The sequence below is a fragment of the Hyla sarda genome, chromosome 3 (assembly GCF_029499605.1).
Source record: "Hyla sarda isolate aHylSar1 chromosome 3, aHylSar1.hap1, whole genome shotgun sequence".
In the NCBI taxonomy this organism is placed as follows: Eukaryota; Metazoa; Chordata; class Amphibia; order Anura; family Hylidae; genus Hyla; species Hyla sarda.
The window spans coordinates 109,395,239-109,408,255 of NC_079191.1; the positions used below are offsets into that span (position 1 = coordinate 109,395,239).

The following is a 13,017-nucleotide window of genomic DNA, read 5'->3' on the forward strand; positions in this document are numbered from 1 at the left end:
GTTTAACCATCATAACATTTCTATCATTTGTTCTATGCATCTAACCATGATGACAAGATCACATGTGTAAAATATTCCCAAAAGGTATTTTTAACATTAATGTACAAAAATAATATCAGTCTCCTTAGGAAAGTTAATATCTGTCAGTAGGTAACCTCCTGCAAAGGACTTAAGATATTCACACATGGAGGAAAACGAGGTTCCCCAATTTCTGTTGCTAAAATGCTATTGTTTCATTAAAATGTTGAAACCATTAAGTTCATCCCTATACATTGTTTCATGCAGATAGAACAGTTAAAAAAAAAAAAAAAATCTATCATCACTGTATCATGATGTCATAGGCCTCTTTTAAATATGTCTGGTGTCCGGCATTTCCTGTCTCTGGTGCTGTAGAAATTGTGCTGGAGGGAAACTGATGCTAGAACTTATCCTATTCATTTGAATGGGACAGTTCACATTCATCTGGCATCTCAGTTTGGATGCCGGATGATTGGTCTTGCCAGACCAACACCGGAGAGGTGACCACTTCTTGTGCGTTCCCCTGTCCGGCGTTCAAAAACACTTGATGCCAGATGTTAAACAACTGATGCCAGATGTTAAACAACTGGGGCATCAGTTGCGTCAAAATTTAGGCAGGGTTTACATGTGCCGGACACCAGACACATGTGATCCTAGCCTTACTTAGTGAATGTGTCTTCTTAAAGGGGTATTCCAGTGGCAAACATTTTTTTTAAATCAACTGGTGCCAAAAAGTTAAACATATTTGTAAATTACTTCTATTTAAACATCTTAATCCTTCCAGTACTTATCAGCTGCTGTATACTCCACAGGAAGTTGGAATTATTTTCACTCTGACCAAAGTGCTCTCTGCTGACACCTCTGTCCATGTCAGGAACTCAACAAATCCCCATATCAAACACCCCCTGCTCCGGACAGTTCCTGATACGGACAGAGGTGTCACAAAGAGCACTATGGTCAGACTGAAAAGAACTCCAGAAAGAAATACAAATATGTTTTTCCTTCTGGGAGAAAGCTACATAGGACATTTAATGACATGTTATGTAATGGGGCAGGCAGCCAATCATGCACAATGATGACATCACAATGAGTAATAACTCCTTTGGCAGCCATGATGGCATGATGAGATACATAGCTGAAATACTAAAAAGCAGCAGATTTACTGTAAGACTGTGTTCATAATACATTTGGGTATACAGTACATGTATCAGAGGCCAAAAAAATTCCTTTTGGTCTATGTTGATGTGGTATGCATACCTTAATTTTTACTGTACAGAAAAGTGTATCAGACAGCCTTCCCATACAATGGAACACCTCTCAAAAATATCACCTGTTTGAGGAGCTTGTCCCCACAGAAGACCACTTTCCAATGTAATTTTGAGTGGTCTTCTTAAAGATAGTGGTCAATAGCCAACAATAGCCAACAATGTCAGAACTGATCCATCAGTATCAGGATTCACAAGAACATAGAGAGGATCAAGAAGAAAAAAAAAACACATATGAAGACAATCACTATAACTATATCAAACCACAACAACATACAGAAGATATACAAAAAATGTTGATCATGCCTAAAAGGCTATGTATTATATTTCTGTTTTACAGATGTATTTTGCTGTTTATTTTAACCTTGTGGCACCAGTTATGAACATATCCTTAGTTTGTGTCAACATCACTTGCAAATTAACAATGACAAATATTGGGGTGTAAAAACATGAAAATCAACATTATTTTATTTGTGTAAAAGCAGGAATATTTTTGGTGTATTTTCAATACTTAGATCCTCAGGGAAAGCCTAGTTTTCTTTAAGTTCATCTGATTCACAGATACAGATTCACAGCTCACCATGAAATCACAATTTTCTATTTGCATATCAGGTGAACCTACTGAGTTACATCTTTATATAGAACCTTCATATATCAACACTGCTGTGTCATTGCTATATACTTTCTGGAGTTATGAAAACTTTATAGAGAAAAATGTAATATTGGACTATTAAAGGTCTCATGAAGGGCATATGGACAACATGAAGAAGCTAGAGTGGGTAGCAGCTGTATAAGAGAGCCTCATGTTCTGCCAGACTAAAGCCGCCCTTATATTACATGGATATATGAATAGATGCCATGTAACACCATACTTTTCTTGTATTTGCTGCAGAGGAAACACCTAGTTGGCTTCCCCTAGCAAAAGTGGCTATTTTCTGGTCGTACTGAAAGAGAGAGACCCATTGTGATCAGTTGACTGTCACGGTGGCCAAACTCTGAAAATATTTGTCTCCAATGAGACAACCTCTAATTTTCACTGAAAACATAATAGGCTGGATTTTTTGTGCTTTACTGGAATGGTAAAAAAAAATATTTCTATAAGCAAGTCAGAACAAAATACAGCAATCCTGCTGAGTCTGGCTTCAGAAACCTACAGCAGTCAGCTGTTAGCAGCTGCATGGCGCTGGCTTATGCTCCATCTCCATTAGGAGCATGGTCACAGAATCCTTTCCTGGCAGAACAAACTGAGCTAGAGGTACAACAGTGACCCATATATTCAAATGGATCCCATTGACTCAAATAGGGTCCATCTGATTTTCCGCTCGTGTTCATTGTTTTGCAGGGTATGAATGGGGAAAAAACTGATCTGCAGCATTTTTTTCTCAACTCAAGTCTCTCTATTTGAGGGATAAAGGAAATGGGGTAGGGTCCCTACGTGACCACATTTCCTTCAACAAAGAAACAGAGCAGCATATGTTTGCTATGGAGATTTTCTCCTACTATGGGCCATTCTGAAAATGGACAGAGATGTCAGCAGAGAGCACTGTGGTCGTGATGTCAGCAGAGAGCTCTGTGTTTAAAAAAGAAAATAATTTCCTCTGTAGTTTTCAGCAGATAATAAGTACTGAAAGGATTAAGATTTTTTAATAGAAGTAATTTACAAATCTGTTTAACTTTCTGGCACCAGTTGATTTAAAAAAAAAAGTTTTCCACCAGAGTACCCCTTTAACTTGGATGTGATGTTACTACTAGTTTTATAATCATTCTTTATATATATATTACCAAAAGTAAATGCTTTACATGGGAAAAGATGATAAAGACTTTATGGCGAAGTAGAAATATGTTTGCTTGTGTGAAAAAACTCTTCTTTAAAGGGGTACTTCGGCCCTAAGATATCTTATCCCCTATCCAAAGGGTAGGGGATAAGATGTCTGATCGCATTGCATTGAGGGGGCCGGGCATGACGTCACACAAGGTGGAGTCATGACATCACGATACTCCATCCCTGTAGTCGGGAGGCATAAGGCTTGGAGCCTCCAGAGTTACCTGCAGTGCTCACAGGTGGGTGCTGCATGGTAGATTGCAGTTGTCCCCAGTGACGGGACCCCCGCAATCAGACATCTTATCCCCTTTGGATAGGGGACAAGATGTCTTAGGGCCGGAGTACCCCTTTAAGCAATACCAGTTATCTAGAGCTATTTTTAAAGTACTTGCACCAGCAGAATAAATGGAACAAATAGAGATCTGCAGAGCCGCCAGCCTTTTTGACACCTTTTGTAAAAATGTGTGTATTATTTATGCTGAACACTACAGCAACTGAGATAATGGTAGACAGACTGTAAATCTGTGAGATTGTGACAATAAGAATGATAATATTTTATCTGGAATTATCACAATCCATAACCATTCTATAGATAAAAAATATAGTAGTCTTTTTTTTTATTTAATATTGACTTATTCTTTGTACCCAGGGAAAAGTTTTTGGGTGAATTTTGTATTGTATGTCTAAATCAAGCCATTTTTTTAACCCCATTTGCCTGTGCATGTATCATATTGATTAAAAAGGTGCATGTTCTTTATAAATAGCTAAATAGCTTAGGCTCAAGCAAGTTTTAAAGTGTGGTTTGGGCTAGAGGGAGGGCTGAATCCCCCCCCCCCCCTTTGAGTTTTTGAAGTGACGTGGAAAATGGATCTGTCAAGTCATTCATGGCTCTGGTACAAATAGAAGCCATACTGTAGTATAAACAGAGCCTAAAGATGCATTCACAGCTATGGCTAGGGGATGTCATTTGCCGGAATATCCCTTTGATTGAATATGGACGACTATTTTTCTCTTGAAATGGACACAACTGGAAAAAAAGTAGAACACTTTTTGGACACAATCTGGTATCCTTATTAGAAAACAAAAAGCATGCATTTCTTTGTCTTGCTCAGGATGAAATTTAGCAGACATATTTGATGCCACATAACTGAACCAAAATAATGGACACACAACTAACTTTCTAGGTAAAGTATAGGACCAATTCTGTAAGTTTGTTTCATTTTTTTCTTTTGAGCAGATGAACCTATGAGGATGGCTCTTGCACAAATATATAATCGAAAGACACATAATACATATTTTCCAAATTTCCTATCTTATCTCCCAGTTGCACATATAATAATTTTTTGGAAAGTCTTCCTTAGACCTTTCCACTGTCATACCACAGTGTATTATAAATGTATACTTTGAAGACTTATTAACTTATAAAATAATAAATCAACACTCTCAACCCTCTGAAACTGATACACTAAACCAAACAATAACATTGGTTATAATATTGTCACACACTAGTGTCCTGTATTTGTCATAGGTAAAATCAGTTGTCCCTCATCTTGACTGTAATCTAAGACAAAATACCTGGTAGGAGGGATGTCAGGTAGGGCATAGATACCCTCATAGGCAGTCTAGAATGTGGGATTTCATTTCAAGAGGATTTCAATCCAAGGAGAGTGTCCACGATCTCAATTTATATAATCTTATTCTACATAGTTACTGGTACAGCACAATGAATCCTTCCTGTGCTTACTATGGATAGTTTGTCAATCTTGTCAGTGATATTTTAACCAAGACAACTCAAATCCATCAAGAAGGATTGTCTGGCCACAAAGCAGCATTTCCTACCACCCGACCTACTATACATTTCATGCAGCAGAACAGACTTAGATTTGAAGAACAGGCAATTGTTTGTTTCCACATCTTTAGAAAAGAAGCGTTTGAGAAAAAATAGAAGTGCTGGGGAATGAAGAGGTCTGATACATAAAAGTACTGGAAGCAAAGTGGTCTAACATATAGACGTGTTGGGGAAAGAATGAGTCTGATATATAATAGTGTTAGGAAAGTAAGGGCCTGACACATTGATGTTCTGAGAAGAGACTTGACAAGTAGAAGTGCTGGGGAAAGCTGTGGTCTGACATAGCAATACTGGGGAAAGAAGTAGTGTGACACATAGATGCAGTCTGGCCTAGAAGTACTGACTACAACTACTGACTTAACCAGTGCTTCTCTAAGTGTGAGGTGGGGCTCACCAGGGTGACACCCCCTAGGTGTTTGAGAGGCAAAGCTAGGGAGGTAGTTTTCACAAATATGACTACAAACTGCGTTTTTTCAATCTTTAGTTTAGCAACATTATTGATTTATTTTGTACTAACTTTATACCAAGTTTAGGAATCAAATGAAAGAAAGACTGAGCAATATTTTAAATTTTTGCATGGACTTTCATCACAGATGGTGAGATCAAAGCAATCCCCTGATCTTTTCACTTTGGTCTGTTGATTTAGGCACCAGTAGAAAAACTTTGAGAAACCCCGCACTAGACTATGATAACGGCACACCATAGACAAGACTGGAGAACTGGACATCATATAGCAATTCATTCATTTTGTCATTCATGCCAGTGATCAAAAAAGATAAAGTATGCTGAAGTAACTTTTCCATCAACTCAATAGTAAGATGCTGTATTGTTTGTGTGTTTTTGTAAAGAAGAAAAATAAGTTAGAACAAAAATATGTATTAAATCTACTTTTCAAGTGATGGTAATTAAAATATTTTATGCATAGAGAACATTTACATATGTGTGACCATATGGAACCACCCCATATGAGATCAATAAACATAATCATAGTCAGATGCAATAAACTGGAAGTGTTGCACCTGGCACCCCCTTAGGTGCTTTATAGAGTCAATTTGGGTACAATGTTGCACTTGAAGTTACAGATGTATTCCAGGGAAGGATTTCATTTTTTTTTTTACCATGCAGTGGGGGTTGCTCTAAAAAGAAAATATACTTACCTGCCCAGATCCCCACAGCTGCTGTTCTCCCAGCTCTTGGTCCTTGCTGCTTACTGCTGCTCCCTGCTTTCTCTGATGTGTCGAACCAGCAGGAGATGCAAGACGGGTTTTGGGGGTTGAAATGAGAGGATTGGATATAAAATGCGATTGGATATAAAATGCGAATTTATCATTTGTTTATGATGTTGCAATCACATATTGAAATCGCAATATTTACTTTCATAGTCGCAATTGCACATTTTCCGCAAATTGTGCAGCCCTAGCACAATGATAGGTGGGATACCTTATTATTAACTAAGCCACAAAATATGATATGAGCCTAACATCGCTTTATAGAAACAATGTTGCATTCATTTCTTATATTTTATTTTTTTCAGAGAAATCTCAGCCTCCAATGAACATTTCCACCGTTCCTTACCAGTCATACGTACTGAAGCTATTTATAGATGTATTAATCAGACCACAAAAGAAAATATGCAGTAAAGGAACAATCAGGGAAATTTATGACCTTGATGGGTGAGATGAAAAACTATAAAAAGCACACCCTATAATGAAAGAGATCTAAAAAAGAAAATATGCATGTATAATGTTTTATTTAATTTTATTCACTTTTCACAGCCTTTTTAAAAGTTCTTTTTATGAGATAGAAAGTGTCTCCCACAATGTTGTATTAATTGCATGTGATTTTTTTTTCCAGATGAAAATACTTTGAACAATTCTGTAAATTACTTGGCAGAAGGTAAACAAGCATGTAGTAATATCATTGTAAAGTGACTGTTTTACAAAACGCCTTTTTGTTACAGTTGTCCCCTGAGATCTGCTGAGACCTAAAATCTGTAGGAAAAATTTGCAGTATGTGTGTCGTAAAGGAATTCTTCTGCCCTAAGAAATATTTTACAATTGACAGAGGGTGATGTTAAAATAAAGAAGTCATACTGACCTGCCCTGATCCCCTGCCATTCCCTTGATCCTGGTCCTTGCCGCTCAATACTGCTTCCTGGTTCCTGCAACTCTTCAACTCCACAGGAACTGCCCACTCATTCAGTCACTGTATAAGGCGAATCACTGCTGAGGATAGTGATTGGCTGAGTAGGAAGTTCAGATTGCAATTTATGGACTGTGTGTATTACATGGACGTGCTGGGTCCTCTAGAGTGAAAGACTCTCTTTGTTGCCAATCTCTGCTCTAGGTAATAGATGAGAATGCAAAAAAGTTGACTCCCCTCGAATTAATAACAGGTCTCCAGTAGGAAATTTGAAAAAAGAAAAAAAGTAAACCAAACAACCCAATAATATATTTATTTTATTTATTTATATAGCGCCTGCAGATTCCGCAGCGCTTACAATTATGGGGTACAAACAAAGACAAGTATCAGACGTAATATTACACAATAACTATTCAAACAAGAGGTGTGGGGATATATTGAGGATATGTTGGGGATATGTTGGGGATATGTTGGGGATATGTTGAGGATATGTTGAGGCCAATTAGAGACTGTTATGGGCCTGTCTGAAGAGATGTGTTTTTAGGCCATGTTTGAAACTATATATACAGTAAACATACTACATATGTACAAACATGTAAAATTAAAATGTTCCTTCTATACTTACAGAGCACAAAACTGCAGGTCATACAATTTGTGATAAAAAAAACAAGTTGTGATAAAGCTGCTTGTCTAATGTACAAGAGACAGAAAATCAATGAATGGATTTTTGTTGGTAATGAATTAGATGTTGGTAATATGCACATACATTGGTAATGAATGATGGAAAAGCTGATTTTTAAGAACAAAAAATCAATGGCATCTTTCTATGCATACAATACTATTTAATATTTTCTAATGATCATACCTTCACAGGATTAAGAAATAAATTGTAATTCCCTAAGAAGATTCCCTATAGAAGAGAGCATGACTCTCCAAAAAGGGGTTCTATGGAGGTCCCCAGAGATGAATACAGAAGAAATGCTGCTCAGGTCCATTTCATGAATCAACCATGGAGATTGGAGGCCAGACTGGGGGTGCTACATGAGAAGAGATTTGTACATAGAACAATGAGTCCTATCAGATGGTAAATATTTCTATGCAGGAACAATATTAATCCGGTATACTCAGTTCAACAACATAGGAAATAGTAGAGTCTCCAGACAATCAGGAGGCGAGTAAACACTTTTAACCCATTAAATTGTCCTTAAGGACTTCTGTAATTATTCTTCATGTCCAGGGTTGAATGTTATGATTAATAATTGGCTCTTGAGCCAATCGTAAGCCAGATCAGGTCACAATTGACACAAATCTGTCGCATTAGCGGTGCCTATGCCCAGTAGTCTCAGTACATTTAAGGAGCTCAGGGTAGGGAACCCCTTCTCACTAATCCCTATGCTTTTTTGGTATTAGGCATCTCACTGTGTACTACCTGGCTTCTGGACTGCCACTGGTCCTAGTATCGCCTCAGGAAGTGCATAGCTATTGGAGTATCCATTATTCCTCAAAGCTTAGTCTCACCCAGAACTCACAATTGCTGCCAGAAATCTCCCTTGGCACAGTCTATTGGCTGGTGTATCAGTGACATGCTCTTCCCTTGAAGCCTAATTATATAATACTTTACTGCCCTGAAATGGTGCTAAAGCAAGGCATATATTGGCTTATCTTCACCCCACTAGTGGACACTACAGTTAAATACTTTGGCAAAAAGATTCCCTTATGACAAAGACAGAATCCTAGGGCAATCAGCTCTTACCCTAAAATAAACAGTAAATCAAAATATCCCACAGGAGCAGCACTACTACCACTATTACAAAAAACAAAGGGAAGCAGTATCACCAGGCCCAATGGCCACAGCCACTGCAGGTGCAGAGTACAAAGCAAAGACAGAACATTTCAAAACTTTTTGAAAACATTACATTTTTAACATCATTCAATGTTGTACAACACAGAACTGCATGCATGGCACAATTAGCCAGAGGTCAAGGTACACCATTCCAGTGCAGCCCTTTACAGGGATAAGGAACTCTATGAGCCAGGACTAAAGGCCACAGGAGACTCAAAACATGTTAATGCTAGCTGCTCTGTGTAAAGACCCTTTTATTTGGATTACTCAATCCCCGATTACTGAGCCTTCACACGGCTTGTTTAACAATGCAGAGTACAAACATTTACTGGATCTTTCAAGCAGAGCTTTAAATTTATATTTTTGGCTGTCCTTCCCTTTATATACAGGGTGATGTGCAGCTGATAATCTGGATTGAGTGGGGGAAATTTATCAAAACCTGTCCAGAGGAAAAGTTGCTGAGTTGCCGATAGCAACCAATCAGATCGCTTCTTTCATTTTTCAGAGGCCTTTTCAAAAAAATGAAATAAAGCAATCTTATTGGTTGCTATGGGCAACTCAGCAACTTTTCCTTTTCTTGCCTGATAATTTGCCTGTGTAAAGAGGCCTTAACATTACTGTTCACATGTCTTGAATAAGGAGCATTTGGCCCCCTATATGCACATATACATACATTATAATGCATTTTTTTTTGTTTTTGACTGAAGTGGCTTGGGTAGTTAACATAATAGGAATATCACAAAGGTATAAAAGTCATGCCTGCATTATTGTACAGGATGACCTATAAAAAACACTGACAAAATATAGACTATAAGTCCTGTTGATAAATTGTTAAAATGTAGTGAGGCTGTTATTAATACATTGTGACTTTCATTCCAGGGCCTGTTACATAAACCAAGTGAAAGCTGGATTCCAAACTGTGTCTAAAAATGAATAAATAAAGAAGAAAAGAAAAATGAGTCTGCCCTAATACTGTACATTAAAATCAGGTTAATCTTTAAAGCAAGTTTTGAAAAGAAACAGATTAGATTTACAGCAATGGATATAAATTTGCTCAGCAATCCTGATGGAACATAGATTGATTATTTTATTCGGAGTGTAGATCTCGTCTTTCATTCATTGTATTATGAGGAGGTTTTTCAGTCAGGTGGTGCTGATGTTTCCTTTAGTGATTTAGAGTGTCACTAATGGGATTTTAAAGCTCTTAGATATGTGAGTAGGAAGCTTTGGTGTATCATTTTATGTGAGGTGGGCTTGCACTTCGCTATCTATTGTTAACTCCTAATTACACCGCCTATTTAAATCAATGTTTTTAAGTCAAGCATTGTAAGTAAAAGAGATAGTTATTGTGTTCACTAGATTATTAAATGAAGAAGCCACCCCGTATGAATATTGAATTAGCCTAAAACTAGAGACTAGGGATTTCTCCTGAGTGAAGTGTCCAAGATGTATTTCAAACTGAATAGGTTTTACAAAGTAACAATGAATAACACTACTCTCTGCCTTAAGCGGATTGTAGGTGGATTTACTTAACTCAATGATTCTCCACTTCCACTCAATAGGAGAATACCCTGATGTGGTAGCTGAGATGAATAAGATTATAATCTGTTTTTCAATTAAAATCTGTGAATACTTACATCTGATATTTTTTTTTTGTATTGAGAAAACAAGTACCTAACTATAGTAATATTGCAAATATATATCATGCAATGAACTGTTCTTGTTAAAATACAGATGTCTTGAAAATAGATAAGGGTTGCATACTTTATTTGCAACAGATAATGTAGATTTGAATTGTGTTTTCCAATGTATATAAGCAGCAATACCTGATCCTGAATTGTTTTTCCCAATTTACTTTAGTACCAATACCATACATAGAAATCTATCAGGATGCAACTATAAGAGATGTAAAAGTTGAAATCACAAAATGAAATAATAGTGAATACCAGTTCACCCTTATCCAGCTCTTGATCCCTGTCTCTATGCATTAAACATTGCTTTTTCATATATAAATGTCATGCGATCCAGTACTCATTGTTATCTTCTTAAACCATCAATACTTTATTAGTTCAATTTTAAAATAAAAAAACAGCTAAAATCCATAGCTCCTCGGCAAGGCTGTTTGAACGAATTTGGGGGCCCCAAGTAAAATAAACATGGAGCCCCCCCCCCCTCCCCACATGTGGCAATGTGGCAATGTGAAATTATATGTCAGGGGCACAGGACAGGGGTTATTATAAGTGAGGGACACATGTCAGGGGGCATTATATGTGAGGGGCACATGACAGGGGGGCATTATAAGTCAGGGGCACATGTCAGGGGTACATTATATGGGCACATGAGAGGGGGAGGCGCCGGTGTGATGGTGTGACGTCATCGTGCCGGCCTGCAGTGTATGGCGTCCCCGCGGCTCACACTGCGTGAACGGAGCAGCATGTGAGAAAGGTGAGAGAATTTTGGAGCGGGAGAGCTGACAGCTCCCGCCCCACAATGCTATAGGACAGGAGGGGCTTTAGTCTCTGCCTCCCGGACCACTCCAGGCTCTAGCACTGCTGGCCCGGCCGGCCAACAGGGCGAGCTGCTGAATCAGGATAGGGGCAGGAGGACAGCCCGGCAGGACAAGCAACGGCTCTGCTTGGGGCCCCAAGCAATTGCTTGGTTTGCCTGTCCTGTAGTGGAGTCTATGTTGCTGCTTGAAAGGCGGTCATAGAAAAGTTCATACAAGGTTTCAGAAGCTGTGGTTTTTACAATTTTTTCCCCTTGTAATAAAAAGAATGTATTAATTGTTTTAAGAAGAAAAATGGTACTGTATCCACTGGATCTGAAAGGTTACAGTCACACCTGGACAGCAAAACTATAATGGTTGCCCAACAGCTCCCTTAGACCACTATTATAACTGACATGTGGGAGTTAGGGAACCCTATTGTAGGTTTTGCTATGGGGTCAAGATGCTTGAAGAAACAAGAGAATCTGTAAACATTAATTAAAAAATTAGTTATAAACTACAGTGTGGTGACGTAATGGGTGCTATTTGGGCACTATTCAAAAGCATGTACAGTATGCAAATGATGGTGCTTCCTGATCTGATTGGCCAAAAGACGCCACATGGTCCTGGCAAATGCACACTTATAACAGCTCAGCCAATAAAGTATGCTTTTTACTGGATATTAGGGGTGTCATTTAGTGGTTCATTAGCATCCAGTTAAGCAGAATGTAATAAGCATCTTATAGATGCTTTTTATTAAATGGATACATCTTTGCAAATATTCCATTACATTTTCTATTCCAAAGTAATATAAAACCTAATTTAAAGTTTTACTTCAATTACAATCAATTTCAGAACAAACATTTTACAAAGCATCCTCTGTCTAAAAATAAATAATTTAATTGTATTTAAACTTTATTTACCAAATAACACACTCACTGCTTATAGAGAGCCATTTAGAGAGCTTGGTGCGCTGACATTTGTCTGTGTCTCAACAAGTATTAAACAAATGATAGACAGTTATTAGCTCCTTATGAAAAAATACTCGTATCTTACATATATAAGCCATGGGAAAAATCACTTGGTATTTTCCTTTGGCAACTGCTCATAATTTGATGGAAAATTGATTAATCACACATTTAACTCAATGCAAGATCCTCTGCACTGTAATAAATTATGGCCATTAATCAATAACTACAAAGTAATTCCAGGAGTCTGGAGACATGCTGGTTTCTAATAGAAAACTTGCGCTCAGGCCTTTCCGCCAGTGTCCACTTCATCTGAGGTATTTTGCACCTGCCTCAATCCAATTAGATGACATAATTAATGAACCTCAATGCACTTGATAATTTATTACATAAAAGCAAAGCGTGTTTTGACACATACATTAAATTACGGTCCTCAACACTTTCACTTTGTAAAACATTTTTTTTAAATTAATAAAATACTTTAATTTAAAATAAATAAATCTATTTTCTCAATAATAAAATGAATAAAGATATATATTTTTTTATTTAATAGTAAGAGATGCTACACAAGTGTTGATTGGTTTACAATTTTAGTGGTTTGCATTTACTGTTAGATAAAACCTTA

At 37.5% G+C, this 13,017-nt stretch overlaps 1 long non-coding RNA gene across 1 annotated transcript in view; it reads left to right on the plus strand.

Moving 5' to 3' along the window:
- The window catches only part of LOC130361613 (uncharacterized), a 30,801-nt gene extending 18,029 nt beyond the window's left edge, over positions 1–12,772 (plus strand). The window contains exons 2-5 of the long non-coding RNA XR_008891083.1: positions 6,489–6,627; positions 6,809–6,850; positions 7,970–8,180; positions 9,819–12,772. This is a non-coding gene — a long non-coding RNA (uncharacterized LOC130361613). The remainder of the gene's footprint in view (positions 1–6,488; positions 6,628–6,808; positions 6,851–7,969; positions 8,181–9,818) is intronic.
- The last annotated feature ends 245 nt before the right edge of the window (positions 12,773–13,017 follow it).